This window comes from Sus scrofa, chromosome 9 (assembly GCF_000003025.6).
Source record: "Sus scrofa isolate TJ Tabasco breed Duroc chromosome 9, Sscrofa11.1, whole genome shotgun sequence".
In the NCBI taxonomy this organism is placed as follows: domain Eukaryota; kingdom Metazoa; phylum Chordata; class Mammalia; order Artiodactyla; family Suidae; genus Sus; species Sus scrofa.
This window is the reverse complement of record NC_010451.4, coordinates 130,860,261-130,888,003: the sequence shown is the minus strand read 5'-3', so window position 1 is coordinate 130,888,003 and position 27,743 is coordinate 130,860,261. Positions and strand designations below refer to the sequence as shown.

The following is a 27,743-nucleotide window of genomic DNA, read 5'->3' as shown; positions in this document are numbered from 1 at the left end:
CACAAATCCATCAGTGTGATACACCACATTAACAAACTGAAGAATAAAAACCATATGATCCTCTCAATAGATGCGGAAAAAGCCTTTGACAAATTCCAACACCCATTTCTGATAAAAACCCTTCAGAAAGTGGGCATAACGGGAACCTACCTCAACATGATAAAGGCCATATATGACAAATCCACAGAGAACATCATCCTCAATGGTGAAAAGCTGAAAGAATTCCTGCTGAGATCAGGAACAAGACAAGGATGTCTGCTCTCCCCACTACTATTCGACATAGTTTTGAAAGTCCTAGCCTAGCAATCAGAGAAGTAAAAGAGATAAAGGGAATCCAAAAGGGAAAGGAAGAAGTAAAATTATCACCATTTGCAGATGACCTGATACTACACGTAGAGAATCCTAAAGACTCTACCAGAAAACTGTTAGAGCTCATCCATAAATTTGGCAAAGTTGCAGGATACAAAATTAATACACAGAAATCAACGGCATTTCTATACACTAACAATGAAAGATCAGAAAGAGAAATCAGGGAAGCAATCCTGTTTAGCATCACATCCAAAAGAACAAAATAGAGAAGAGTAAATCTACCTAAAGAGACAAAAGACCTGTACTCTCAAAATTCTAAGACGCTGATGAAAGAAATCAAAGATGACATAAACAGATGGAAAGACAAATCATGCTCTTGGATTGGAAGAGTCAATATTATCCAAATGACTATACTATCTAAGGCAATCTACAGATTCAATGCAATCCCTATCAAATTACCAAGGACATTTTTCACAGAACTTGAACAAAATATTTTAAAGTTTGTTTGGAAGCACAAAAGACCCAGAATAGCCAAAGATATCCTGAAAAAGAAAAATGGAGCTGGAGGAATCAGGCTCCCTGACTTCAGACTATACTACAAAGCTATAGTCATCAAAACTATGGTACTGGCACAAAGACAGAAATATAGATCAGTGGAATAGGATAGAAAGCCCAGAATTAAACCCATGCACCTACAGCCAACTAATCTATGACAAAGGAGACAAGAATATACAATGGAGAAAAAACAGCCTGTTCAATAAGTGGTACTGGTAAAACTGGACAGCCACAAGGAAAAGAATGAAATTAGAAAACTCCCTAACACCATACACAAAAATAAACTCCAAATGGATTAAAGACCTAGATATAAGACCAGGCACTATAAAATTCTTAGAGGAAAACATAGGCCAAACACTCTCTGACATAAACGACAGCAGCATCTTCTCAGATCCACCTCTTAGAGTAATGACAATAAAAACAAAAATAAACACATGGGACCTAGTTAAACTTAAAAGTTTAGGAAACCCTAAACAGCACAAAAAGACAACCCACAGAATGGGAGAAAATCTTTGCAAGTGAATCCAATAACAAGGAATTAATCTCCAAAATATTTAAACACCTTCTGCAGCCCATACCAAAAAAAAAAAAAAAAAAAAAAAAAAAAAAAAACACAAAAAAACCCATCAAAAAATGGGCAGAAGATCTAAACAGACAGATCTCCAAAGAAGACATACAGATGGCCACAAAACACATGAAGAGATGTTCAACATCACTCATGATTAGAGAAATGCAAATCAAAACCACGATGAGGTACCACCTTACACCAGCCAGACTGGCCATCATCCAAAAGTCTACAAACAATAAGTGCTGGAGAGGGTGTGGAGAAAAAGGAACACTAGTACACTGTTGGTGGGATTGTAAATGGGTGCAACCACTGTGGAAAACAGTATGGAGATTCCTCAGAAAATTAAACATAGAACTACCATTTGATCCAGCAATCCCACTCCTGGGCATCTATCCAGAGAACACCATGACTCGCAAAGACACACATATTCTGATGTTCACGGCAGCACTATTTGCAATAGCCAAGACATGGACACAACCTAAATGTCCATCAACAGAGGAGTGGATCAAGATATACATATACACAATGGAATATTACTCAGCCATTAAAAGGAACGAAATACTGGCATTTTTAGTAACATGGATGGACCTAGAAACTATCATGCTAAGTGAAGTCAGTCAGACAATGAGACACCAAGATCAAATGCTTTCACTGACATGTGAAATCTGAAAAAAGGACAGACCGAATTTCTTTGCAGAACAGATACTGACTCACAGACTTTGAAAAACTTATGGTTTCCAAAGGAGACAGTTTGGGGGATGGGGGGATGCTCTGGTGTTGTGGGATGGAAATCCTATAAAATTGGGTTGTGATGATCATTGTACAACTATACTTTTTTTTTTTTTTTTGTCTTTTTGCTGTTTCTTGGGCCGCTCCCGCGGCATATGGAGTTTCCCAGGCTAGGGGTCAAATCGGAGCCGTAGCTACTGGCCTACACCAGAGCCACAGCAACGCAGGATCCGAGCCGCATCTGCAACCTACACCACAGCTCACGGCAACGCCGGATCGTTAACCCACTGAGCAAGGGCAGGGATCGAACCCGCAACCTCATGGTTCCTAGTCGGATTCGTTAACCACTGCGCCACGACGGGAACTCCCATTGTACAACTATAAATGTAATAAATTCATTGAGTAATTTTAAAAAATCAAATGGAAAATTCCAGAACTAAAAAAAAAAAACCCTTGGAAAGTCATTAGAGGATGACCTGGAGAGTGATTCAAAAGCACCCTAAGAAATTGTGTGACAGGCAGAAAAAGACTTCTGGAGTCCATCACACCCAGTGTGAGGTCTATGCAAATCCACCCCCAGGCACCAACTTCCCCCAGCTGGAGGCCATCTCCCTTCCCCACTGCCCTCACCCTCACTGGGCAGCACTGACGCTCGTGGGAGCCTGGGGAGGCAGCCAGGCCCAGGGCAGTTGGGAGCAGAGCAAGTTAGCCTGTTTCTACAGCAGGCTGTTCCCCCGTGCCTCTCACCACAGTGATGTGGTGACTCACTCTGAATAAGGCCTCATAAATTTCTTCCTAAGAACACACTTGTCACTGAACCATTCCAACAATTTGGCAGGACAGGAGATGTGACTCAAGGCAGCAGAGCCAATAGTTAATCCTCTGTTTATAAGGCATTTCCCTGTCAGGGCTGGAGAGGGGCGAGGACCCCCAAGTCAATGTCACACATTCCATGTAGAGCTGGAAGGCCTACGCCCTCCCTCACGGATGAGGGATTTAGGGACTTAGCCCCTCGGGCCCAGCTGGGATAGACCCTGCCCTTCACCCCAGGCGGCAGCCCTGTGGAGGGGCTGTGGTGGTAGATGGGGGTTTGAATCCTGGCTCTGCCAATTCCAAGCTGGGCGACCTCAAGCAGCTTCCTCTCTAGCCTCTCCTTTCCTCATCTGTGAAATGGGATTAACTCATGAGGCTTCTGTAAGGCTTCCGTGAGGCACACTGGGTAAAGAGCTTTGAGCAAAACGCCAGCAGGCAGCGAGGCCCCATGCTTGCAGCTGATAGCTTCTGTGCCGACTCCGGTCAAGGGCCATGTGTCTCTTTGGCTCATGACCACCGCCTCTTGGCCTCCTGCCGTCCTGTCCTCTGCCGTGCACTCCACCTTCTCATGCTTTCTTTAGAAGAAAGAAAGGTGGCCACTCCTGCACTGTGTTACCCGACACACTCAACCAGCACTCCAAGGAGGTACTCTTATCTGTGGCTGGCAGGGGTGGAAACTGAGGCTGGGCCAGTTTGGGTGACTTCCCTGAGGCCACCCCCAGGGGCACGACAGAGCCAAACACAGCCGCTTCCAGGGGAAGCCCAGGATCAAGGACCAGCTGCCAGCAGGGAGGTTCCGGATGGGGCTGAGTATTTCTGTCACTGCATTCTTCCCAGGTGGCTCACTCTTAGGATGTTGGACAGCTGCCAAGGAGGTGTGACCGAGGAGGCAGAGAGGGCTTCCTCGGAGGGTGCAGGGAGGCCACCGAGCTGTCATTCACCGAGTCCCTGCTGCGTGCCCCCCACGCCAACACTGTGCATTGTTCGTGCACACCCACGCCTGCGAGCCAGGCCTCGTGCAGTGCCACTTCCCAGAGGAAAAGGAAGCATCGGGGCTCAGGTCAAGGGCCCAGTGCCTCCCATCAGTGTGGCATGAAGTTTGGCCAGAGCAGTCTGATTGGAAACCACATCCAGGTGAGATGACCTCAACCCACCACCAGGGGCAGAACGGGCGGACCCTGCGTTCCTTTAGGAGCCTCCAGGCCTCTCCCTAAGCGCATGCAGTGTGTGTGTGTGGCATCTCCCGCAGCTTCCGTGCATCATGGGGGGGCAGGGGGTAGAGCGGCACAAGCCCAGGCGGGGTTGTCCACCGCAGAGCTACCTCTGTGTGTCTGCCGTGGAGCTGGACTGCATTAAAGGGGAAGGCGGTCCTGCAGCCCACAGGTCCTGCATCTCTCCCTGCATTAAACTGTCCCCACCCTACCCTATGAGGATGGGCACAAGCTCCCAGGGAGTTTTGCCTCATTCTCCTTGGCATCTCCATCACCTAGAACAATGCCTGGCCCTTAACAGACACTTGTTGACTGACAGACAGACTGACCGATGATGGTCTGACCGACAAAACCCAGTCAGGCCCAGGGGTACACAGAAGCCAGCGTGGCAGGGATTTGCTGGGCCACTGAAGGGTGAGGGGCCCACAGGGACCCCAAGCAGCTGCTGTGTGAGGAGCTGAGATGGGTGGCACCGGCAGGCTAGACAGAAGGAACACGAAGAGAACTCTAGAAGGCACAGGTTCAAACTGGTTGAGGGCCATTGCCAACGAGAGAGGCCGGCAGGCTGGCCAGGGTGTCACAGTCTGGGAGTTCAAGGCTGCCCAGCCTAGTGCGGAGCCTGTGTCATGTAATGTCGAGGCCACAGAGCTGCCTCTGACCTGGAGAGTCCAGCCCAAGAAGGAGCTGTGGGTGATGGAAATCACTGGGCTGGGAGGTCAAGAGCTGGGCTGCAATGACCCCCTCTCTGTTGGCAGTGTCTTCCCTCCTAACTGGTGCCCCTGAGACTGTCCCTCCGTCTGTCCATCACAGCTTTGCTGTCTGTGACCAGAGATGGCATCTCCCTCACAGGACTGCTGTGGATGCCAGAGCCTAGAACTTATGAGCGCCCTGGGCCCCCACCCTGCCCCCATCACAGCCGAAGGCACCAACCCCGCCACATCCCTCCGAGCGCCTCGAGTGGGGACCTTCCAGCTCAGAGCACGGCGCCTCTCCAGGCCCAGTCCCCCACCTCCGCCCTCCACACCCCGGTCCTTCCAGCCCCAGAAGCCCAGCCTCCCTGTGGAGCAGTCCTGACACAGAAAAAGAACTCATTAGCCCAACCACCAGTTCAATTCTCTCCACTCACTTCTCTGTGGAAACAATTTGCTGACGCCCAGAGGTGGGGCTGCTCCCACAGCCTCCAGGCCCAGGGCAATGAGGGTTGGGGACTGCAGAATCCCGAGCTAATTAAGTGGAAGCTTCGCTCTGGGGGAACAGGCTCGCATCCCTGCTGCTCTGAACACATCCCACTGAACAGATGCGACCTCTGGAAAATGTGGAGAAGGCACGGAGGGAGGTGAACGGCAAAGCCGATTAGAGGGCTTCAAAACGAGGTGGATGCGGGATGAAAGGTTAAGGCAACAGAAGCGCTAGCCTCAAGGAAAGAGGACCAGGGCAGGCAATTTAACCACCTCCTCTTCTGCGTAAAAGGAGACTCCCCCTTGGTCTGTTCCCTCCTCTAAGCCTGTGTAGTCTGGTCCTCAGTCCCCACATCTCATTCATCTCATCCCCGCTCTATTTACTTGTCAATTCGTTTTGACATTTAGGGAGCATCTCCTTTGCGCTAGACACGTTGCCAGAGTCTGGAGATGAAAACACCGAGCCTCTGCCTGGAAGGTCAATCGGGAGAAGTGGGTCCATGACCCCCAACTACTAACACTATGGCCTGGAGGACTAGAGGACTACAGGTCTTGTCTCAGGTCTCAGAGAGAAGGACGAGAGTTGGGGGGACAGGAGTTCATGAACAAAGTGGGCCCTCGGCCCCGTCTGGGCATCGGGGGGCTTCCTGCAGGAAGTGACACCCAAGTGCAATCCTGAAGAATGACCAGGTGAGCCGGCAAGGACAGCTGGGAGGGTATTCCAGGGGGCGGGTGGCAGCCAGAGCAAAGGCCCAGGACATCAAATGCAGAGGGAATACAGGCAGCTGCAAACTGCTGGGCTTTACTGAAGTAAAGAGCAGAGACTGGTGCGGTGAGGGGTATGGCCACGGGGACACACAGGACCCAGCTCCCAAAGCCCTGACCCTGTGGTAGGGAACTGGGCTTTATCTGGATGCAGCACTTCCTGAAGTGTTCAGAATAACAGTTACATGCAGTATTAAGAGATGTCCCCCCCACCCCCAAATAAAAGGTGCTTCTTGGTCAAATAAGTTGAGTGACATTGCGTTACACTAGGGGTTCTCAAGGGAAGGGTGATTTGCAAAAGGGACTATTTGGCCATGTCTGGTGATGTTTTTGTTGCCCTGACTTGGGGAGGGGTGCCGCTGGCATCTGCTAGCCACACTCCAATGCACAAGACAGCCAGACAGAAAACTCAGCCCCCACCTGGCCCCACCCCGGGGCTCCCACAGCCCCTGCACAGGCCCCGCCAGACCTCTCAGTACTGTCATGGTCTGTTTGCTGGTTGCTTCCCCCCCAAGTCCCCTCTTGGGACTGTGCAGGTCTCAGCAGCTGGGTTCAGGTGTCAGTTTTGGGGAGGGAGGGGGAGGAATACAGGAGAAGAGAACGTCCTGGCAGGGCTGGGTTGAGGGGGTTGCGCTGCAGAGAATCTGGCTCTTGGGGTCGCAGGTGATTCCAGGGGGTCTTTCTATCCTAGCAGCCCTCACTGGCTATAGCTGGGGGTGCGGGAATCAGACTCAGCCCTGAGGAGCTGGCCAGACCAGAGTCAGGGACCTGCTCCGCTGTGCACTGTGTGGGCCCTGGAAAGAGCAACCCCTGGGCAGCTTCCTCTCGCCTGTTTTAATTTTCCCCATAGTATCCTCTAATGTCGCTATATGTAGATAGACATACCTTTGCCTTTTTAGGGCCACACCCGCGGCATACGGAAGCACCCAGGCTAGGAGTCCAGTCAGAGCGGCAGGTGCCAGCCTACATCACACAGATCACAGCGACGCCAGATCCAAGTCGTGTCTGTGATGCGCAGCTCAGGGCAACGCCAGATCCTTAACCCTCTGAGCGGGCCAGGGAATTGAACCCACATCCTCATGGATACCAGTCAGATTTGCTACTGCTGGAACCCAAACATAGCTTTTTTTTTTTTTTTTTTTTAATCTTTTCTAGGGCTGCCCCCTGGGGGTTCCCAGGCTAGGGGTCTAATCAGAGCTGTAGCCACCAGCCTATGCCAGAGCCACAGCAGCATGGGATCCGAGCCACATCTGCGACATACACCGCAGCTCACGGCAATGCCGGATCCTTAACCCGATGAGCAAGGCCAGGGATTGAACCCGCAATCTCATAGTCAGATTAACTGAGCCATGACGGGAACTCCGCCAACACAGCTATTTTTAAGTTTATTTGCCTGTCTCCTCTCCTCATTCCGCTTTCCACTGCAGAAGGTCAGCCTCACAAGGCGGGACTTTTCATCTGTATTGCTCACTGCTTTATTCCCAGGGTCTAGAATAGTGCCAGGCACATAGCACGGGCTCCCGTAAAATGTGCTAAAGCAGCAAATGCTGAATGTACAGACCTGAGCGCCTGGGAGCCGGGGCCAAGTTCTACCACACATGCTCCTTCCCTCCTCTGCACTGGCAAACAGGGGACGTCTCAGGGAGCCTCCCGCCTAAACCAGGCAGCATCTGCTCATTGTCCAGATGATTCCAAAGCCGCTTTGGGGAAGATGCGGGAACATCACCTGCACACCCCGGATCCTCCCTGATGGACTAAGCTGCTAGCTGAGGGGGAGGGAGCAGCTAGGATGATGCAAAAGGCCAGGCGGGCTGGCAGCCAAATGAAACCGTAGCCAGGTGACAGGACAGTGGCACGGACAAAGGCCTCACTGCCTCCTGGAACCACTGCCAAGCATTGGGCCACTCAGGGCTAATCGCATCTGAGTGCGGTGCTGCAGGGGAGGGCCCACATGCTGGCAGGGCTTCCGTCACTGCCTGCTTGCTGGAGGAAGCCCATTTGTCACCACGTGAGGCCAACAGGGTGCTCCCAATTACATACAGGGAGCGAGGCCCAAAGCAGGGAGAGCAAGTGCCTCCTGGTCCAAAGGCAAGAAAATAAAAATCCGAGGGTAGAAGCAGGTGCCCGGGTCTAGCCGGGGTTGCCAGGGAATCTATGTTCATGGGGGTGGGGACCTGATAACCCCCAAGGCTGCGGCCCATGGGATTTTTGTTAACCGTCGGCTCGTGGCCTGGGCTCTGGGCAGCAAGACTGTTAGAAACCTGGGTTCGAATCCCAGCTGACCCTCCACACTGGGGGTTCCAGGCTGCAGAAGAACTGTCCTTTTGAGCTTTGTGGCCTCAAACAAGTCCTTCATAAAAAGTGCATTGGGGTGAAGGGAGGGTTTGTCTGCTCTGCTAAGCTAACAGTTTACTGGGAGTATAAAAGACGGCCGAGGAAGGGCCCTGGCAACCACAAAGCACGGAGTAGAGGTAGGCACGAAGGGGTTGCCAGTGTGCCCTTTCAGGGAGCGGGCTGTGCAATAGGGAACAAAGGCAGTTGGGGGTGGCCTTCGGTTATCTGAAACCAACTGACTTTCATGGCACGTCTCTCATCTCCAGAAGTTGTGATTTTTTAGAATCACATTTAAAGCCCATTAATGGACAACCTCATGGAAGCCCAGAGACACACAATTCATTTGGGTTATTCTGAATAATTCCTTTAGGCAGATACACTTATATTCAGCTCACAGTCCCATGCCAGTTCTCCATTTGTTAAAACTCATACAAATGGAATCCTTAAATAACACCAAAACTTAGGTATTACCATGCTCATTTGATAGGACATAATACTAAGAGGCTCAGAGAGCTTGGATGAGTCACACAGCCAGTTTGTATCAGAGAAAGGCTTTGGGTCCAGGCCTCTGATTAGAGGTTAGATTCGTGTCAACTGTATAGATGTGACTCTCCTTCCAGAGTCCCCGCCTCCCCTTCTTTATTGGGGTCTTTGGTTTGGGGCCCACTTTGGCTGTTTGCACTGCTTAACCGGTTTATTGGGAGACTAAAAGGCAGCCATGGAAGGGCCCTGACAAACCTAAGCAGAACTGTCCTTTCGAAGAGGGCAGTCTGGAGGAGAGAGCTCCCCGTGGGAGGAGCTAATGTTCCCAGAGCTGAGCAATGGCCACTTCCCCAGCAGGTGCCACCCCACTGGGGCCTGAGCATGGTAGGGCAGCTCACAAGGTGTGCAGCTCGCCTGCCCTGAGGCCCTGCCATCCCTGGCAAGGCGGACACGACTGTCCCAGACTCCGGAGTGGCCTGAGAAGGGGGTTTCAGTAGATCTCCTTGATATGAGACGAAGGACATCCTCTCTCCTTAAAATCGGTGCAGTTCACTTACTTCCCTGTGGAGAGCTTGTATTTGGGTTGGAATGCTGAGAGTAAAGCAGAAGCAAGAAAACTTTCATTTATAATAAAGGTGAAAGTGGGAGGTTCCCATTGTGGCTCAGTGGTAATGAGCCTGACTAATATCCGTGAGGATGCGGGTTCGATCCCTGGCCTCACTCAGTGGGTGAAGGACCCAGCATTGCTGTGAGAGGTGGTGTAGGTCACAGATGCAGCTCGGATCCCGTGTTGCTGTGGTGTAGGCCAGTGGCTGCAGCTCTGGCTCAACCCCTGGCCTCAGAACCTCTATATGCTGCAGGTGCAGCCCTAAAAAGCAAAAAAAAAAAAAAAAAAAGATGAAAGTGCTCTCATATTTTTAAATGACACTTCATATATTACCAATCAAGTTTGCATCCATTAGCAATTTAACTTTTAAAACAGCCCTATGAGAATAGCTATAACCTGTGAGGTATTATTATTCCCATCCTAAAATTGGGGGAAACTGAGGTTTAAAAGTGCCCAGATGACTTGTCCAAGGTCATAAGTCTGGAACAGAGACCTGGTTCTTCGATCTAAAAGTTCAGGGCTTCACAGATGACAACTTTTTTTCTTTTCTTCTTCTTCATTTTTTTTTTTTACTTTCCACAGGTGAGAAGTTAATGAACAGTAAATTCAAAGGTTGATTAAAGGACTTGTAAAGGGAATCCCCTTAAATTCCTGGTAGCATCACTACTTTTCTCTGCAAATCATAAAATCAGGCTAATGGTGTCTAGTCAGCCCTCATCAGAATATAATCCAATATCATAGCAAATGATGTATGGAGACAGAAGGTATGTATTAAGAGACTCACTGGTGGTTGCTCGAGGCTAGGTGCATGGGCACTGCCTTTCCAGGCCTGGAGGGTTGCTTCAATGAGCATTTCTTTCTTGCCACAGCTGGCAGTGGCTTGATGTGGGATCTCAGTTCCCAGACCAGGGAATGAACCTGGGCCACAGCAGTGAAACTGCCAAGTCCTAACCACTAGAACACCAGGGAACTCCCTTTTTTGGGGGAGGTTTAAGGCTGCACCTGAGGCATATGAGAGTTCCCAGTCTAGAGGTAGAATTCAAGCTGCAGCTATCAGCCTATGCCACAGTCACAGCAATGTGGGATCTGACCCAGTCTGTAACCTACACCACAGTTGATGGCAACACTGGATCCTTAATCCACTGAGGAGAGCCAGGGATCAAACCCACGTCCTCATGGATTCTAGTAGGGTTCGTTACCACTGAGCCACAAGGGCAACTCCCACCCTTTCTTTTTTTTCTTTTTTTTAAAGAAAAAGGACCCTGACTTTTGAAATGTGGCAAATGGATCAAGGTAGAGCAAGACTTAGAAGGCAGATTTGCAGCCACGTGGATGGACCTAGAGATTATCGTATTAAGTGAAGTAAGTCAGAAAGAGAAAGACAAATGCCATATGAGAGAACGCAGAAATAAACCCAGACACCTATGGTCAATTAATCTTCGACAAAGGACAGAAGAATATAAAAAGGGGAACAAGACAGTCTTTTCAGCAAGTGATGCTGGGAAAACTGGACAGGTGCATGTAAATCAATGAAGCTAGAACACCCCCTCACACCATGCACAAAAATTAATTCAAAATGGCTTAAAGACTTAAACATAAGACAAGACACCATCAAATTCCTAGAAGAGAACACAGGCAAAACATTCTGACATCAACTGCACAAATGTTTTCTTAGGTCAGTCTCCCAAGGCAACAGAAACAAAAACAAAAATAAACTATGATGGAGGATAATGTGAGAAAAGAATGTGTATGTGTGTGTGTGTGTGTGTGTGTGTGTGTGTGTGTGTGTGCGTGTGTATATATATATACATATATATATAAAACTGGGTCACTTTACTGTACAGCAGAAATTGACAGAACAAATAAATCAACTATAATAGAAAAAATAAAAATCTAAAAAAATATCATATGATATCACTTACGTGTAGAATCTAAAATGTGACTAATCAAACTTAAAACCTTTTGCACAGCAAAGGAAACCATAAAAAATAAAAACAAAAAGACAACCCATGGAATGGGAGAGAATAGTTTCAAATGATGCAACTGACAAGGGCTTAATCTCTAAAATATACATACAACTTATACTACTCGACAGCAAAAAAACCAACAACCCAATTAAAAAATGGGCAGAAGACCTAAACAGACATTTCTCCAAAGAAGATGTACAGATGGCCAACAGGCACAGATGAAAAAATGCTCAACATCACTAATTATTAGAGAAATGCAAATCAAAATTACTACGAGGTGCCACCTCACACCAGTCAGAATGGCCATCATTAACAAGTCAACATGGAGTTCCTGTCGTGGCTCAGTGGTTAACGAATCCAACTAGGAACCATGAGGTTGAGGGTTTGATCCCTGGCCTTGCTCAGTGGGTTAAGGATCCGGCATTGCCGTGAGCTGTGGTGTAGGTTGCAGACTCAGCTCGGATCCCGCATTGCTGTGGCTCTGGCGTAGGCCGGTGGCTACTGCTCCGATTAGACCCCCATGGCAACCTCCATATGCCGCGGGAGCAGCCCTAGAAAAGGCAAAAAAAAAAAAAAAAAAAAAAAAAAGACAAAACAAACAAACAAACAAACAAAAAACAAGTCAACAAATAACAAATGCTGGAGAGGGTGTGGAGAAAAGGGAACCCTCTTACACTGTTGCTGGGAATGTAAATTGATATAACCACTACGGAAAATGGTATTGAGGTAACTCAGAAAACTAAATATAGAACCACCATATGATCAGGCAATCCCACTCCTGGGCATATATCTGGACAAAACTTTCATTCAAAAAGATACATGCACCCCTATTGTTCACTGCAGCACTATTCACAATAGCCAAGACATGGAAACAACTTAAATGTCCATCGATGGAGGAATGGATTAAGATCTGGCACATTAACACAATGAAATACTACGCAGCCATAACAAAGAACAAAACAATGCCATTTGCAGCAATATGGATGGAATTAGAAACTCTCATACTAAGTGAGGTAAGTCAGAAAGAGAAAGACAAATACCATATGATTTCACAAATCTTGAATCTAACATACAGCATAAATGAGCCTTCCTCATGCACCTGGAGAAGAGAAACAAACTCATGGACCTGGAGAACAGACTTGTGGTTGCCAAGAGGGAGCAGGAGGGAGTGGGATAGACTGGAAGTTTGGAGTTAGTAGGTGCAAACTATTGCATTTGGAGTGGATAAGCAGTGAGATCCTGCTGTATAGCACAGGAACTATATCTAGTCACTTGTGATGGAACATGATGGAGGATAATATGAGATAAAGAATGTATGTGTATGTATAACTGGGTCACACTGCTGTACAGCAGAAATTGACAGAACAAATAAATCAACTGTAATAGAAAAAATAAAAACCTAAAAAATACCATATGATATCACTTATGCATAGAATCTAAAATATGACACAAATGAACTTCAATGCCAAATAGAAACAGACTCACAGACATAGGAAAGAGACCTGTGATTGCCACGGAGGAGTGGGATGGACTTGGAGTTTGGGATTAGCAGATGCAAACTATTATATCAGCATGGATAAACAACAAGATCCGACTGTAGAGCACAGGGAACTATATTCACTCTCCTGTGATAAACCCTAATGGAAAAGAAAATGAAAAGCATATATGTATAAGAATACGTATAGCTGAATCATGTTGTGGTCAGCAGAAACTAACACTGTAAATCAACTATACTTCAATAAAATCAATGTAAAAACAATAGAAGGCAGGAGCCTGGATGTCAGGATGTAGCGGAAACTTGGGGATGAGGTGGTGGGGCTGAACCAAGGAGGCGGCTGTGGGAATGGAGAACAGCAGAGAGATCTGAGAGCTTAGGAGGAGAAGGGCAGGATTCAGTGGCCACAGTTGTGCTGGCATGGGAGTGGGGAAAACGGAGTCAAGATAAGAGTGCTAAGGAACCTGGCTTGGAAACCTGGGCGAATCCCAACCAAAATGTAGAAATCTTGGCGAGGAGTTCAGCTGAGAGGAAGGAAATACTGAGTTATTTCCAGAAATTGTTCTACACATAGGCTTTGTTCTGGGAATCTTAATTATACGTATAGCTGTAGGTATACATAGATACAGACACATTTTTTTTTCCATTAATGTGACAATATCTGCTCATGTTATTACAGACTCTTCATAAGCATTATTTTTAATAAGGGGAAAACTGTAAATAAATATGCAAACTGTCAGAGAAAATGAATCAGATGTGATCATTGAAGAGGGTATTTCATACACTACACACGTGCAAGAGCAAGTCAGCTGGTCAGCGGGCCCATCAACAGCATCTTCAGAGCATCTTCTGGGAGGGGCCTGTTCTTGGTGCCATGAGTGATACAGAGAACACATGAAGAGCCTATGGTTGTACCCAGGAGACTCAGGAGTCCCAGCACTGGCCAGGTGTGGCCTTGGTCACAGGCAGACAGCCTAAAAAGGGGCAAGGGACCCAGAGGGAAGTCTTGGCCTCTTGGAATGGGGAAGGATCAGGGGAAGATCTGCCAAGAGCTGTGACTCTGAAGGGCGTCAAAAGAAAACTTCCCCAGCCAGCTGGGAAGAGAAAATGCTCCTGTGCCTTTGAAAGTATTTCGTCATCTCAAAAGCTGAATGCAAACTTAAGGGACTATTATGATCCACATTCAAAACCATCAATTTAAAACCGATGGAAGATTTCCTCACCTATAAAGCCACAGGGGTGGAAAGGAGACTTTTTACTACACTCCCCTTTGTACTTTTTGAATAATAATTTTTTTTTTTTTGTCTTTTGTCTTTTTGTTGTTGTTGTTGTTGTTGCTATTTCTTGGGCCGCTCCCGCGGCATATGGAGGTTCCCAGGCTAGGGGTCCAACCGGAGCTGTAGCCACCGGCCTACGCCAGAGCCACAGCAACGCGGGATCCGAGCCGCGTCTGCAACCTACACCACAACTCACGGCAACGCCGGATCGTTAACCCACTGAGCAAGGGCAGGGACCGAACCCGCAACCTCATGGTTCCTAGTCGGATTCGTTAACCACTGCGCCACGACGGGAACTCCTGAATAATAATTTTTAAAAATTCTTTTTTTTTTTTTTTTGGTCTTTTTGCCTTTTCTAGGGCCGCTTCCCGCGGCATATGGAGGTTCCCAGGTTAGGGGTCTAATCAGAGCTCTAGCCACCAGCCTACGCCAGAGCCACAGCAACAAGGGATCCGAGCTGACTCTGCAACCTACACCACAGCTCACGGCGATGCCGGATCCTTAACCCACTGAGCAAGGCCAGGGATCAAACCCATAACCTCATGGTTCCTAGTCATATTCATTAACCACTGCGCCACAAAGGGAACTCCTAAAAATTCTTTAAATGTATACAAATCAATTCTCTCTTATTCACTAACAGTAGTGAGAAACAAGTCAGGTGCCAGGATTTTTTGAGTTGTCCAGAAAGAAATCATAAAGAGAAGGCAATACTGCATCTCGCAGTGACTTCATTCATTCAAAAAAAAAATGATGTCTATGCCTAGAGTGACAGTACATGATCACATATTGAGGTAAAAGAAAATGAGCCAGAGTAGCTATGGGGGAAGGGGCCTGGCATCAATGTATAGGACTTGGATTCCAGTTGGGCTAAACTTCTTGGTGCCTCAGTTTTTTCATCTGTACCATGAAGGATCATTACAAAACTCCATTGAGATAACCTTCATTAAGGCAGCTCACACTCAATGACCTGCAACTCTGTACATGTCTGTTTGTTGAGTCTTAGAAATACCAACTTTCAGAGTTCCCGTAGTGGCGCAGTGGTTAACGAATCCGACTAGGAACCATGAGGTTGCGTGTTCGGTCCCTGCCCTTGCTCAGTGGGTTAACGATCCGGCGTTGCACGTGAGCTGTGATGTAGGTTGCAGACGCGGCTCGGATCCCGCGTTGCTGTGGCTCTGGCGTAAGCCGGTGGCTACAGCTCTGATTCAACCCCTAGCCTGGGAACCTCCATATGCCGTGGGAGCGGCCCAAGAAATAGCAACAATAACAACAACAACAACAACAACAAAAAAGACAAAAAAAAAAAAAAAAAAAGAAATACCAACTTTCACATGTATCCACAGAACTGCTTTTGACTACAAATAACAGAAAAACTTGACTATAATGCCTGAGATAAATGAGGGCTTTTTTCCCTCACTATATAACAAGAAGTCTCTGGAAATAAGCAGTCAGGGCTAGGACAGGATAGGTGACCAAAGACCAAGTTTGTCTAGGAACATTGCTGTTTTAGCATCAAAAGTCCTGCATCTCTAGATACCCCTGAGTCCCAAACAAGCCAGGCACTTGGTCAGGTTAGCAATAACGGTCATCAGAGATGCCATCAAGAAGCACAGTATTTTATTCTTTTTCAGTGGCCATTCTGACTGCTGCATGTTGCCTCGTGGTTACAAAATGGCTCTTGTACCTCCAGAAATCATGTCTGCATTCCAGGTAAGAAGAAAAGGGAAGGGCAAAAGGATCAAAGAAGTGTGCAAAGGGCAAAAGGATCAAAGAAGTGTGCAAAGGGCAAAAGGATCAAAGAAGGATCTTAGAGAAGTGTGCTTCTTCTTCCAGAAAGAAAACTTTCCTTAAAGACATATCTTATTGGCCAGAACTGTTTTACACACCACCCGCAGCTGTAAGAATAGCTGGGAAAAATGAATATGCATTTTGTTTCCAAGCCTTCAGTAGAAGAAAATGAGGGGAGAAGGTCATGAAAGGCTTTTGGGTGGCCGATCCCCAGTGTTTGCCTCCCTCCCTCCCCTCCCTCTTTATTTTCCCCAGCCAATGTCAAGACCAGGCTGTGAGACACGCATTGTGCTAGGGTCTGCAAAAGGCTGAAAGACGAATGAGACACAAACCCCACGCCCAGTAAGGAGACACAGTCTGGCACAGGCTGACTTAAGACAGAGGGGACTAGTCAGAAGAGAGCCACGAGAGAGCGGGAAGGGCTGTGCTGGCAAATCTTGCCCAGGATGCATATGGGAATGACAGGGCTGGTGGATCAGCCAGGTAACAACGAATATGAGGTGCTTTCCAAGTAAGGATAAACCCAGGGGTGTGAGGGTGGGGTTTGGCCACAAGAAAGCTCCGGGAGGAAGAGCCAGTGGGTGTGAGAAGAAGGAATGTGCCTCAGGTCATTGCCACAGCAGTAGGAAGCTGTTCTGAAACAGCGTGTGCCTAGGAGGAACCTGAGTGGCTTTGGAGTACACCCAGCAAAGAGGGTACGAATGCTCGTGGAGGCAAGTCACCTCAAGTACATGAGATTCCAAACCTGCCCTTGCGAAAGAGGAAACCAAATTTATATCCTCTGTCTGAGGATCCTGCTGGGTGCCCACACTCACATCTTACTCTTGTTTCCTACCCTTTTGGTCTCTGGAGCCACCCCTTCTTTCTTCCCAGCTCCTCTGCTTCCCTGGGTCATTGCTGGATTCGTCTCCAGGCCTGGACCCGGCCAGCCTCTGAGCCAGGCAGTGCTTAGGAAGCAGCCTCCATTGCCAACTAGAGCTGGTGCCTGATGCCAGCGACCTGCCCAGGTTCCTGGGCGAGTGGCAGCATGTCCCACCTCGCCTGCTGGTGCCGACCTGGGTCACAGTACAGTCCTGCCTTAATCTGCTCTCAGGCTGCCACTGAGCCGTGGGAGGGGAGCCGTAACTGTCCTTCACGTACTTTCCATTATGTCACAGAAACACGGGAAAACAGCCCTGCAAGGCGGGGAAAGAGCCCCAGGTAGCCAGGGAAGGGGTGAGGCCAGAGAGGGCAGGTAAACTGCCCGGGATCACGCAGCTGCTCAGTGGTAGAAGTTTCAAACCTGGGTTGGATTCCAAGGCTCCTGCTTTCCCCACCGGCACCATTTCTCTACACACAGCCAAGCTTTCTCCCCAGGCCCCTTTCCTGAAAACCTGTCTGTGCCCAGAGCCCTGGCCCCGAGGGCATGCTCTGATGGAAGATCTTGGTCACCAGAGACCGTGATGAAGTTTCATTTATTCCTCCACTCGACACAGACTTACTGAGTATCCCTTGTACGTCAGGCACTGTGCTGGGCTGTTGTGTTGTTTTCTGGTTGCCTGAATCTGCCCGTAGCTGGGCCCACTGGCCTCCAAAGATCACTGACCACCAGAATTTACTCTGTCCTCAGGGCACCATGCAGAGCTGCCTGTGGCCAGCTCAGACCAGCCCCGGGGGCACAGCCTCTTCTATTTCCCCCGTGCATTAATGTCCCCTCTGGTCTTGCTTCTTTTCCTTTTCTGTGAGATCTGTTTGCAGTCTGGGCCTGGCATGGTCATATCTGAACCTGTTCCAGGTATGCCAACTCACTAGTCACTGCTGTCATCAAAGTAAGGCCATCAGACGATGGGAAAGATGTGAAACTGCCCTAAATCCACCTGATTCTTGAAAAACGATATGGTGGAAATGGAGATTAAAGGGGAATATATTTTGTGGGGGAGGAGCTTCCAATAATCACCCTCTCCCCTGGGGGAGAGGGAGTCCTAGGCAGATGCCATGGAGTGGTAAAATGACCACCACATGTTTTATAAATATGTCATTTTCTGTGGCTGCATAAGATTCCATTATATCGGTGTGCCACAATTTGTTTAACCTATACTTTTGGCTCCCCTTCCATTCCTGCCTTTCATTTTGTCCTATACAAGTAATACTGAGATGAACATCTTTGTACATAAATAGTTGTGCCCACAAGCTGCTTTTTCCTCGGCGGGATTCTGGGGGACAGATCACGTTGGTACAGTGCGTCTCTCTTTCAGAAAGAAGCAACAGGGGAGCTATTAGTCACCACCAGGCTTCCTGACCAGGGGTTTTGGGGGTACCCAAAGGGGGAGACACCGAAGCAGGGGGGCATAGGGACCCCACAGCTTCACTTATGGTTTTTCTCTCAATGACCTCTGCTTCATTACCCCAAACTCTTTAGTTCAGAAATCTGCTGACACCAGCTCAAGCAAACAAAACAAGTGCAGATAAAAATGCCGGGCAACGGAAGTTTCCATGGTGGCTCAGTGGTAACCAGCCTGACTAGTATCCATGAGGATTTGGGTTCAATCCCTGGCCTCACTCGGTGGGTTAAGGATCTGGGGTTGCCGTGGCTGTGGCGTGGGCCTAGCTGTAGCTCTGATTCAACACCCATTCTGGGAACTTCCATATGCCGCAGGTATGGCCCTAAAAAGCGAAAGAAAGAAAGAAGAAGGAAAAAAAAAAAAAAAAAGGCTGGGCAAGAACTTAGCCAGTGCTCAGAGAGGGCCTGGGAAAGAGGAGTCCTTCCAGACTTCCTCCTCTCCTCTCCCCAGCAGTCCCCAAGGGCAGTGGGTCTCAAACTTGAAAGTGTACCAGAATCCTCTGACTGCTGGCAAGCCCACCCCCACGTTTCTGGCTGAGCAGGTCTGCGGCAGAACTGAGAACCTGCATTTCTCACGCCTTGCCAGGGGATGCGGATGCTGCTGGCCCCGGGAGCACGCTTTGAGAACCTCTGCTGGAGCCCAACATGAGGGCTGGGGGCTGGGCGACACCCTCCAAGACGGCTACCACACGCTGCTTGCTGGGGGAATCCTGCCTTCTCATCGTGATCTTGCCCAGCAGCAACAAGGCAAGATGTTACCACCTCCTGTCGGAAAGAATCCTCCGCCAAGAAACACCCGAGAGCAGGGCCAGATCACTACGGCCTTTCCCTGAGGTTCTCTCTCCCTCCGGGCCTTTTTCTGAAAACGGACTCAGCCTCTTCCAAGGAAGTTCTCTCATAGCCAGACTTCCTTCCCTTTGGCGGACACCTGAGTGCTGGACTGTGGTTATAAGGTGGTCTCTCCCTCTCAGGCCACTTGCTCCAAAGGGCTCCTCTGTTCCAGCACTGGTCGAGCAGGGATTGCTGGGGAAATCTGAGGCTGGAGCCTCCACAGGATGTGGCTGCGTGTGGTGAGGCAGGGCCCACCCATGGCATTGGAGGCGCATCAGACAGAGGCAGCCAACAGGGGAACTCACCGTCCACTGTGATGGCACAGAGGAGCTCACACGCTGGTGAAAGCAGTGAAGGGACCTTCACGAAAGTTCCTATAAAATTACAAAAGAAGAACCAACCTTTATTGTGTGTGCTCCTACTTGTGTGGGCCCCAAATGTGTTATGCTACTACCTTATCATCTGACTTAACCCTTCCTTCAATCCCATGAATGCAGAGATGGGTACCATTATCCCTAGCATACAGATGGAGCAATCGAGGCACAGAAAGCCTGGGTTACTTGCGAATGCTCTTAACCACTACTTTTAGCTGCTTTGGGGAGAAGCTAGAAAACCAAAAAAAGGGTGGAGGAAAGAAAATTAACACATTTTCTTTTACTCGATCATCATATTAACACTCTATAAAATTATCCTCATTTTATAGGTGATGAGATGGAAGCTTGGTTAAGAAGTTTCCCAAAGTCACACAGCTGGTAAGAGATGCCCCAGGCATGGAGCCCAGGTTGGTAGCCCCCAAGGCCCAAACTCCTTCCACTCGAACACCCCGCCTCCTGAGCGGGATTAATTGTTAAGTGGGGAAGGGGGAAGCTTCAGTGGGGCTGGCATCTGAACTAACTAGTCAAGTAAGGGTTCAATGCACAGAGATGGGCAGGCCATGAACTAACTCTTGGGGCTTGAAAATGCATGGCCCATCTGTCCATAAAAGAAGGGCACATAATGGCACATCCTTTTAACAGACTTCTAACTAGACAATAAAATTTCAGATCGGGGAGTTCCTGTCATGGCTCAGTGGAAACGAATCTGACTAGGATCCATGAGGATGCAGGTTCGATCCCTGGCCTCACTCAGTGGGTTAGGGATCCGACGTTGCTGTGAGCTGTGGTGGAGGCTGGCAGCTACTGCTCCAATTTGACCCCTAGCCTGGGAACTTCCATATGCCATGGGTGCGGCCCTAAAAAGAAAAAAAAAAATTAAATTAAAAAAATAAAATATCAAATCTGAATATTCTAACATGCAAAAAAGATTACAAAATAAATATGCATTGAAAACTCAGGATATAAAACTAGTTACAGTAAGATTCCAATGCAGTATATCTATTTCTATACCTCAATTTCTACCTCTTCTTTATATAGAGAGATAACAGCCTGGAAAATATACTTCACCGCATTAGACTTTTCAGGAGAGTAGGATTATGAGTGATTTTTATTTTATTTTTTACTTTTCTAGGTGTTTTTCAAACACAATGATCTTGTGATACTGTCAGAGCCATTAAAATAAATATTATTTGTTTACACAGATGCAACGGCACAGATTCTTCCCCGACACCATCACGGAAGGAGAGGATAAAATTCCTTATCCCATTCTGACCCTCTTCCTCTCCTGTCTTCCTACCTCACAAGTTGATTTTCCAAGACTTTTCATTCGTGAGCTCTTGGTATTTAATTCACCTGTTCAAAAACAGTTTTTGTGTGAGGGTGGGAGAGACGGCGTTCGACGGCATCTGTTTGAAGGCCTAGGGAGGGCCCTAATTTAGCCACACCTGGAAGCCCTGGTTTTCTAGAGCTTTTCTCATCTAACCAGACTGTGGTGTGGATTCCCCTGGAATCCTCAGCAGACCTCTGAGCTTAAGACCATTAAAACTCATCTTGCTGTTTCTACCTCCCTTTGCTTTAAATTATTGCCTGTGCAAAAAACAAACACTCAAACTCAAGGTGAAGTTTCTAAGATCTTTAAAAGGTTTTCAAAAATCAAACCAACCTGGAACTTAGTGATGTATAATGACAAAGTTGACTCCATGTATCTTTCTTTCTATGATTTTATTCTGGTCCAGTTCCATTTGTATTTGGAACAGTTTGATACATATACTAAAGTGTTAAAGAATTCTAGAGCTAAATGAAAAAAAAATCCTGTACAAAAAATGGCTGCCAAAGATTGAAACAAAGTAGATTCAATTTAAAAACTAGTCCTTGGGAAAAAAAAAAAAAAGAAAAATAATTCTATGTATCATTGTAAGGCAAACATTTGGATAACTAATAGAAATTTCACTTAAAAAAACAAACAAACAAACAAAAAAACTAGTCCTTGGGTTGACTTAAGAATTCAAACATTTTTTCCCCCTAGATTTAAAAAGCACCTCTGCCCCTCCTCTCTGCATCATTTTTTTTTTTAAAGGTCTTGAGTTCCATTTTCAAAATAAGTTCTATATTTTTAAGGGTGACACATACCACATAACCAGAAACTGCCCTTGGCTTGGAAAATCTCCCAGTTCTCATAAACATGCAATCACTAGTTCCTTTCAGGATGATGAATACTATTGATTGGCTCCGTTCAGCTTGTGACCCAGCAGTAGATTAGACATTGGCTATAAAACATCTCCTTATGAATTTTTCATTGGCTTGTGTGTCTGGAGAGCTGGGCAGCTGCCTCCCCAGTGCTCATTCTCTCGGCTTGCCCTCCCTCCTCTCTGTATCCCAGAGCTATGAGGCCATTCTGCAGCGCCGCATTATTGGATCAGAGCAGTTAACTGTATAGTCTGATTTTCTGAGTCAAATCCAATTTCTTTTTCAGGTACTGCAGGCTTACGAGTAGTCATGTGCTTTTTGTTTTGCGATGGCATCACAGGATTACTAGCAGAGGCAGTAATCTGAAGTCATTTCCCATTAACCGTATTCCTCATGATACTAAGAGAATGTGTCACTCTGAACTTGCATCCTGGAGCATTTTTCAGGAGAAAGAGTGCTTTCAGCAGAAAAAAAAAAAAAAAAAAAAAAAAAAAAGGCTGACAAAGAGGCAAACTCTTGAGAAACACTGTGTCAGGCACTTTCCAGTACCTTAGCTCCTGATTCTCCTAACAACCCAGAGAAAGGAGGGATGTTATTCCCTCTTCTACACTGGTGGTAACTGAGAATCTGAGAAATACGGTAATCTCTACTTGTTGAGGATTTATCAAGCTCCCACTGAAACAGGTGGAAAGGTGAAACCCAGGGACTCTAGACTTGATCAGATGGACAGAGCAAACCCAAGAGTCACCTTCTTCTAAGAGAACAGGGAAGGCTTCACTCAGAGCAAACTGTCTCCTGCTACGTCTCCCTTGATTCTTATGTTCTAGATCTGGATAAACTGAAAGATTCAAATTCTGATGTCTAGAAATAAGGCTTTAGTCCCATTAACACTTACATCCAGGTGAAACTGAATTAGTGTAAGCTTTAAGCACCAACCTGAGGGAGGAAACACCACCAGGTCAGAATGCAGCCCGGCCCAGGGAGGTTGCTGAGGCAGGGTTGGGAGTGCGGGGGTATTAGCTGCAGGTGTGTCTACCAGCCCTCTCTCTCGTGCATGGCCCTCTCCTTGGCCTCGCTTTCTCTGCAAAGCACGGAGAGCCTGCGAGAAATCTGTAATTCACAGTGAGTGAGAGCTCTGAGTCCCTACACTGACTATTGCCACATAGTTTGTGGTATGCTTAAGAGGAAGGGAAAAAAAAAAAGAATCAGGAAATGCCCCACTGTAAATGAAAGTGAGAATCTTTCCTGGCTTCAGCCTCTGCTAGGGGAATCTAGACTCTGCTCAGGAACAGAGGCTACTTTTTACAAAGTGTATGGTTAGGGGTTCATCTGAGTCACAGTAACCTGACTACCTGAGCCATGAGCCTGTGATTGCCAGAAACAATGATGCCAAAAAGAAATCTTTCTCTGTGTCTGTTTCCAGGGTGCTCATCACTATAGCACAACTGCTTTTTTAAAGTCTTCTCTTTATTTTTTATTTATTTATGTATTTATTGGCCGGGCCCCTTATTGGCATGCAGAAACTCCCGGGGCAGGGATCAAACCTGCACCACATCAGCAATCAGAGCTGCTGCAGTGATAGCACCAGTTCCTTAACCCACTGCATCCACCACAAGGGAACTCTGTGCACCACTTGCTTCTGAGTCTTTGACATAAATCGTTGGATTAAACTGAAGACCAGAAACACACCGACACTTAGCTAATCTTTTCTCCAGAGGCCAGTTGAGATGATTATGTTGACGTGGCAAACACTAGGTTGTTTTTGCTCCTGGATATTAGGTCTTTTCTAGATCCACCCCTTGACTTTATACTCTTAAAGTCCCAAATGCCCCAAGAGAAATTCCAAAAGTTAGTTATCTGAGACATACTGAATAGAAACATCATGCTGTGGATTCTTCAAAACTCATTAACCTGGCACCTTCCTTGGTATGGTTGTGATTTTCTAGACAGCAGCTGTTAGCACATCCATTTCATGGATGTCAAAGACTCAGTGGATGACAGACAGGATTCTTTGCCACTTTACTGAACATCTCATACTAACTCCAGTTTCCAAGCCTTCAGAACTTCCCTGAAAATTTGCGTTTATTGTTAAACTTTTCATCAAAGAAGATGTACACAGTATTGCATTAGGCAGGAGGATGTCATTCTGGAGCATCACGGCTGAAAGGGTAACTCCACGTATCTTCTACATTCCTGCCTAGACCCACAGTGCTCAGTCTCAGTGGACATCCCTGCTTCCTCTGTTTTGTCCTGAGCAAATAGCACCCATGGGAGAACATCACAGAATCACTTCCTTACAGTCAGGTCCTCCTGAGGTCTTAGAAGTCTCATGTCCCTGAATTTGGACTTTTCTTAGTGGAGTAAACAAGCTAATAGTGCCCCTTGAGAGAGCTCACTAGCTCACCTCCAGCCCTTAATGTCTTTTAAACTTGGAAGGGATCTTAGAGGTCACTGCGCTTAACCCCAATATTAAAAATGAAATGGCTCTTAAGGAAAGAGTCTGCTATCAAATGATGCTAAGAAAGATAAAGTTCAACCTCCTTCTTTGAAACTACAGCTGTGACGATGGAGGCTAAAAGGCAGGAGAAGATCTTGGAATCACATGGGTATTCCAGCACAGTCTTGGTCTCATGACAAAGATGACCAAAAAGTGACAGGGCATCTGGAGAGACTGTTGTGTTTGTCTTGCAGTTTGCGGGTAAAAGAGTGGGTTGATTCGGATGACTATGGTGAGTTCTTCCTTCCTCCTAGTCCAAAAAGGTGAATGGCCAACCACTGCCTGCCCGTGAGAGGGCCTTTCACGAGAAAATCACAGACTGTGAACAGTTATTTTTTATTGTGGCACAAAGTGTTTTTCTTAACCAGCGGTGTGACCATGACACAGGAGAGTGGTTCTGCTTTCAGCTCAGAGAAACAGTGGGGGAGAGACAAGGAAACAAGCAGAAAAGAAACATTTTCTTAAGGCTTTAAGGTGGGCTATCCACCTCCACCGTCAGGGAATCGCTTTCAGGATCATCTTGGAAACCTCATTTGCCCTTGACCCTCACATCCACTGCAGTCAGAAGGAGACTTTGCTGGGCCACTTGAAGGCAGTCCTCATGCTGTGATGAAGACAACACAGGCCGTGTCCCACAGGTTGAACTCTGCCTTCTCTTTCCCACTCTGACTCATTAAAGCCAAGCTTCAAATTCAGTTTCAGGACACCTGTCCTGCTATTCCAGCCCCTCAACGATTCTAGCTTAGAAGCTACTAGTAGACCCATCCCACCATTAGGCGGAGACCTTACTCACCCTCCAGATTCATTCCTTAACCCGATCCCAGTGCCTGGCACGGGAGAAGAGGTCAGTGATGTCAAGGAACCAAGCTGGTTACTTCCGGTGCTTCTGGCTCTGATCTTTGTGTGCTTCTCTTCTGCTTCGTATGTAGTTTCTCTCAACCTGCTGTCTTGGGCTGTCCTTACATGTGCACTTCTGCCTCTTCTTTCACAGAATCCAGTCCACGCTGCTGCTCTAGGAGGTCAGCAGCAAGTATTTGTTGGCAACCGAGAGTGCCATGGGACCTTGTGTGATAGATGGACCTTACACAGGACTAGCGCGTAGTCTGAAAATCTAGGCAAGTTATTCGCTTAATGGTGAGGCATCTGCAAAGAAATTGTCAAACACCTCTCCTTTCTCTCTCTTCCCACCAGACTTCTTGAGAGAGTAATCTTTCCTCCCACCATCTCATACCTCATCCAGTCAAATCTGATTTCGTTTTCTACACTCCCTCCACACATAGGCAAACTCTGAAGTTCTCATTCTGCCAGATGCAGTAGTTTTCTTGAATTCTAGCCTTTCTAATCTTCCTAATCAATTTGAGGCACCTGTGAACTACCATCTTGAAAATCTTCTTCCATGGTCTTTGGAGCGATTGGAATATAGTTTGCCTCCCCAAACCATCTTATTTCCATCTCCTGGCTCCTCTCATGCCTTATTTAAAGCACAAATATATCCCAAGATCTGCCGTCAACTCAGTTTCTTTTCCTTTTCTATACCTCCTTTCTGGTGGTCTCCAATACTCCTACTGTTTTAACTAATATCTCTATGCAGATAGTACCAGCTCTTCACACCCAGTCCAATTGATGTGCGAAGTTCTGTGTTCATGTTTTCAGCCGTCTGCTGGATTGCATTATCTAGATAATTCTCTTAGTCTTTCAAATGCATCAGTTTAGAAGCATACAAATTTTCTCCCCCAAACCAGCCCCCTTATCCTAACTTCTCTATTAATATTTGTGAAAGAAAACATGCCACTAACATTGAAATAAGTTCAAAACTGAATAATTCTGTACTCCTCCACCTCTCAGTCCCATACCTAACGAGGTGACAATCACTGAGGAGACGTCTCTAATGAGATGGCATTCCTTTAACGCCGGGACCGTGGGGATGTAGTGTGGGAAAAATAAAGATATATACGTGGAGAGAAGGAGGGAGACAGAAGAGACTGGTCTTTTCCCTGAGAACTTAAAAAAGGGAGGACAGAAAAGCATTCATTTGAGGAAGTTTTATTGAATGCCCATTAAAAGCCAGGCATTGTTCTAGGTGACAAAGTCCTTGGGTATCACCTCCAAAGTGTCTCTCAAAGTCAACTCCGGACTAATTCAGGTCTGTTAGAACGTCCAGTTCAATATTTTTTAAATGGGCTTCTTGCCTTTAGTATTGTATTTTTCTACCAGTAATTATCACTTTAGCTGTTAAAGTAGATACTATAAAGAAGCGTTTGTCGATCTTAAATCATAATCTAAATTTCCTTCGTATAAGAACATTTCATTTTTTCCTTCATCTTTTTGAAGTTCCCTAACAGCACTTCACTCCTGTCTCTTTGTGCTTTGACTCAGACCACATGCTGCCAGCAGACAAATACTTCTGTAACTGAGCTGTAAGGTGGCTTCTTTATTTTGAAATATGTAAAGGTTCAAAAATCATAATCTAAACTCTGCAATTAGGAATGCAAGACCCTCATCCCGAGACCTGAGCTCCAACCCCTCCTGGTCCTACCTCCCAGTCCCCTTTCCAGGACACCTGTCCACCAGCCAAACAGGACTGCTCAGGGTTCACAAACAAGTCCCGCACTCTTAGGTGGAAATGAAAATGAAGGCCGAAAAAAGGGTAAGTCCGAGTAAGTCCGCAGGACTCACAGGCCCACCCAGACCAGCGGTCTCTACCTTATCGGACCTCCACAGGCAAAACAATCAAGCCCATGAAGCAGTTGACTTCCCAAGGACGAACACAGCCCCAAGGAGAAAGTTAAATTTTATACCGTGATCTCAGCTGCCACCCCGGACCTACAGAACTCAGCACATGACCCCCTGCCTATAAAACCTGATTCTCTCCCAAAGGCTGGGGGCTCTGAGTTTCTCTGCTAGTCAACAAATCTTGCCTGAGATCTCACTGCTCTGGTCAACTGATTTTCTCTCTCTCCCCAGAGCTACAACATATCCTTTTTTTTTTTTTTTTTTTTTTTTTTTTTTTGTCTTTTTAGAGCCACACTCGTGGCATATGGAAGTTCCAGGCTAGGGGTCGAATTGGAGCTGTAGCTACTGGCCTATGCCATAGCCACAGCAATGCAAATCCAAGCCACATCTGTGACCTATACCACAGCTCACGGCAACGCTGGATCCTAAACCCACGGAGCGAAGCCAAGGATTGAACCTGCGTCCTCATGGATGATAGATTCATTTCTGCTGAGCAACAACGGGAATTCCTATACTTTGTTTCCTTAACCAAAGTCATTGCCCCCACTTGGAATGCCATCCGGTCTATCCCTATTCACCGAAAGCCTTCCTTCCTCTTTCAAGGTTCGGCTTAATTGCTTTATTATTACAAAGGTTTGTGCCTTATTCCCCAATGGCTCGAACAGATGGCAATGACTGAGTTCTAATCATATTTATGGTAGGGCCACTCTCTGTTCCACATG

The 27,743-nt window shown here is 47.0% G+C and overlaps 1 long non-coding RNA gene across 8 annotated transcripts in view; it reads right to left on the bottom strand.

Moving 5' to 3' along the window:
* Nucleotides 1-27,743, bottom strand: part of LOC102164427 — an 85,367-nt gene that overhangs the window by 31,549 nt on the left and 26,075 nt on the right. For 4 of the 8 annotated variants that reach the window (XR_002336033.1, XR_002336034.1, XR_002336037.1 and 1 more), the window contains exons 1-2: nt 20,902-22,273; nt 19,536-19,604 (exon numbers count right to left, since the gene is read on the bottom strand). The exons of 1 other annotated variant lie outside the window; for it this stretch is intronic. This is a non-coding gene — a long non-coding RNA (uncharacterized LOC102164427). Of the gene's footprint in view, nt 1-19,535; nt 19,605-20,901; nt 22,274-27,743 lie in introns of those variants that run through there. 3 more of the 8 variants (XR_002336038.1, XR_002336040.1, XR_002336035.1) reach the window with 3 other exon arrangements.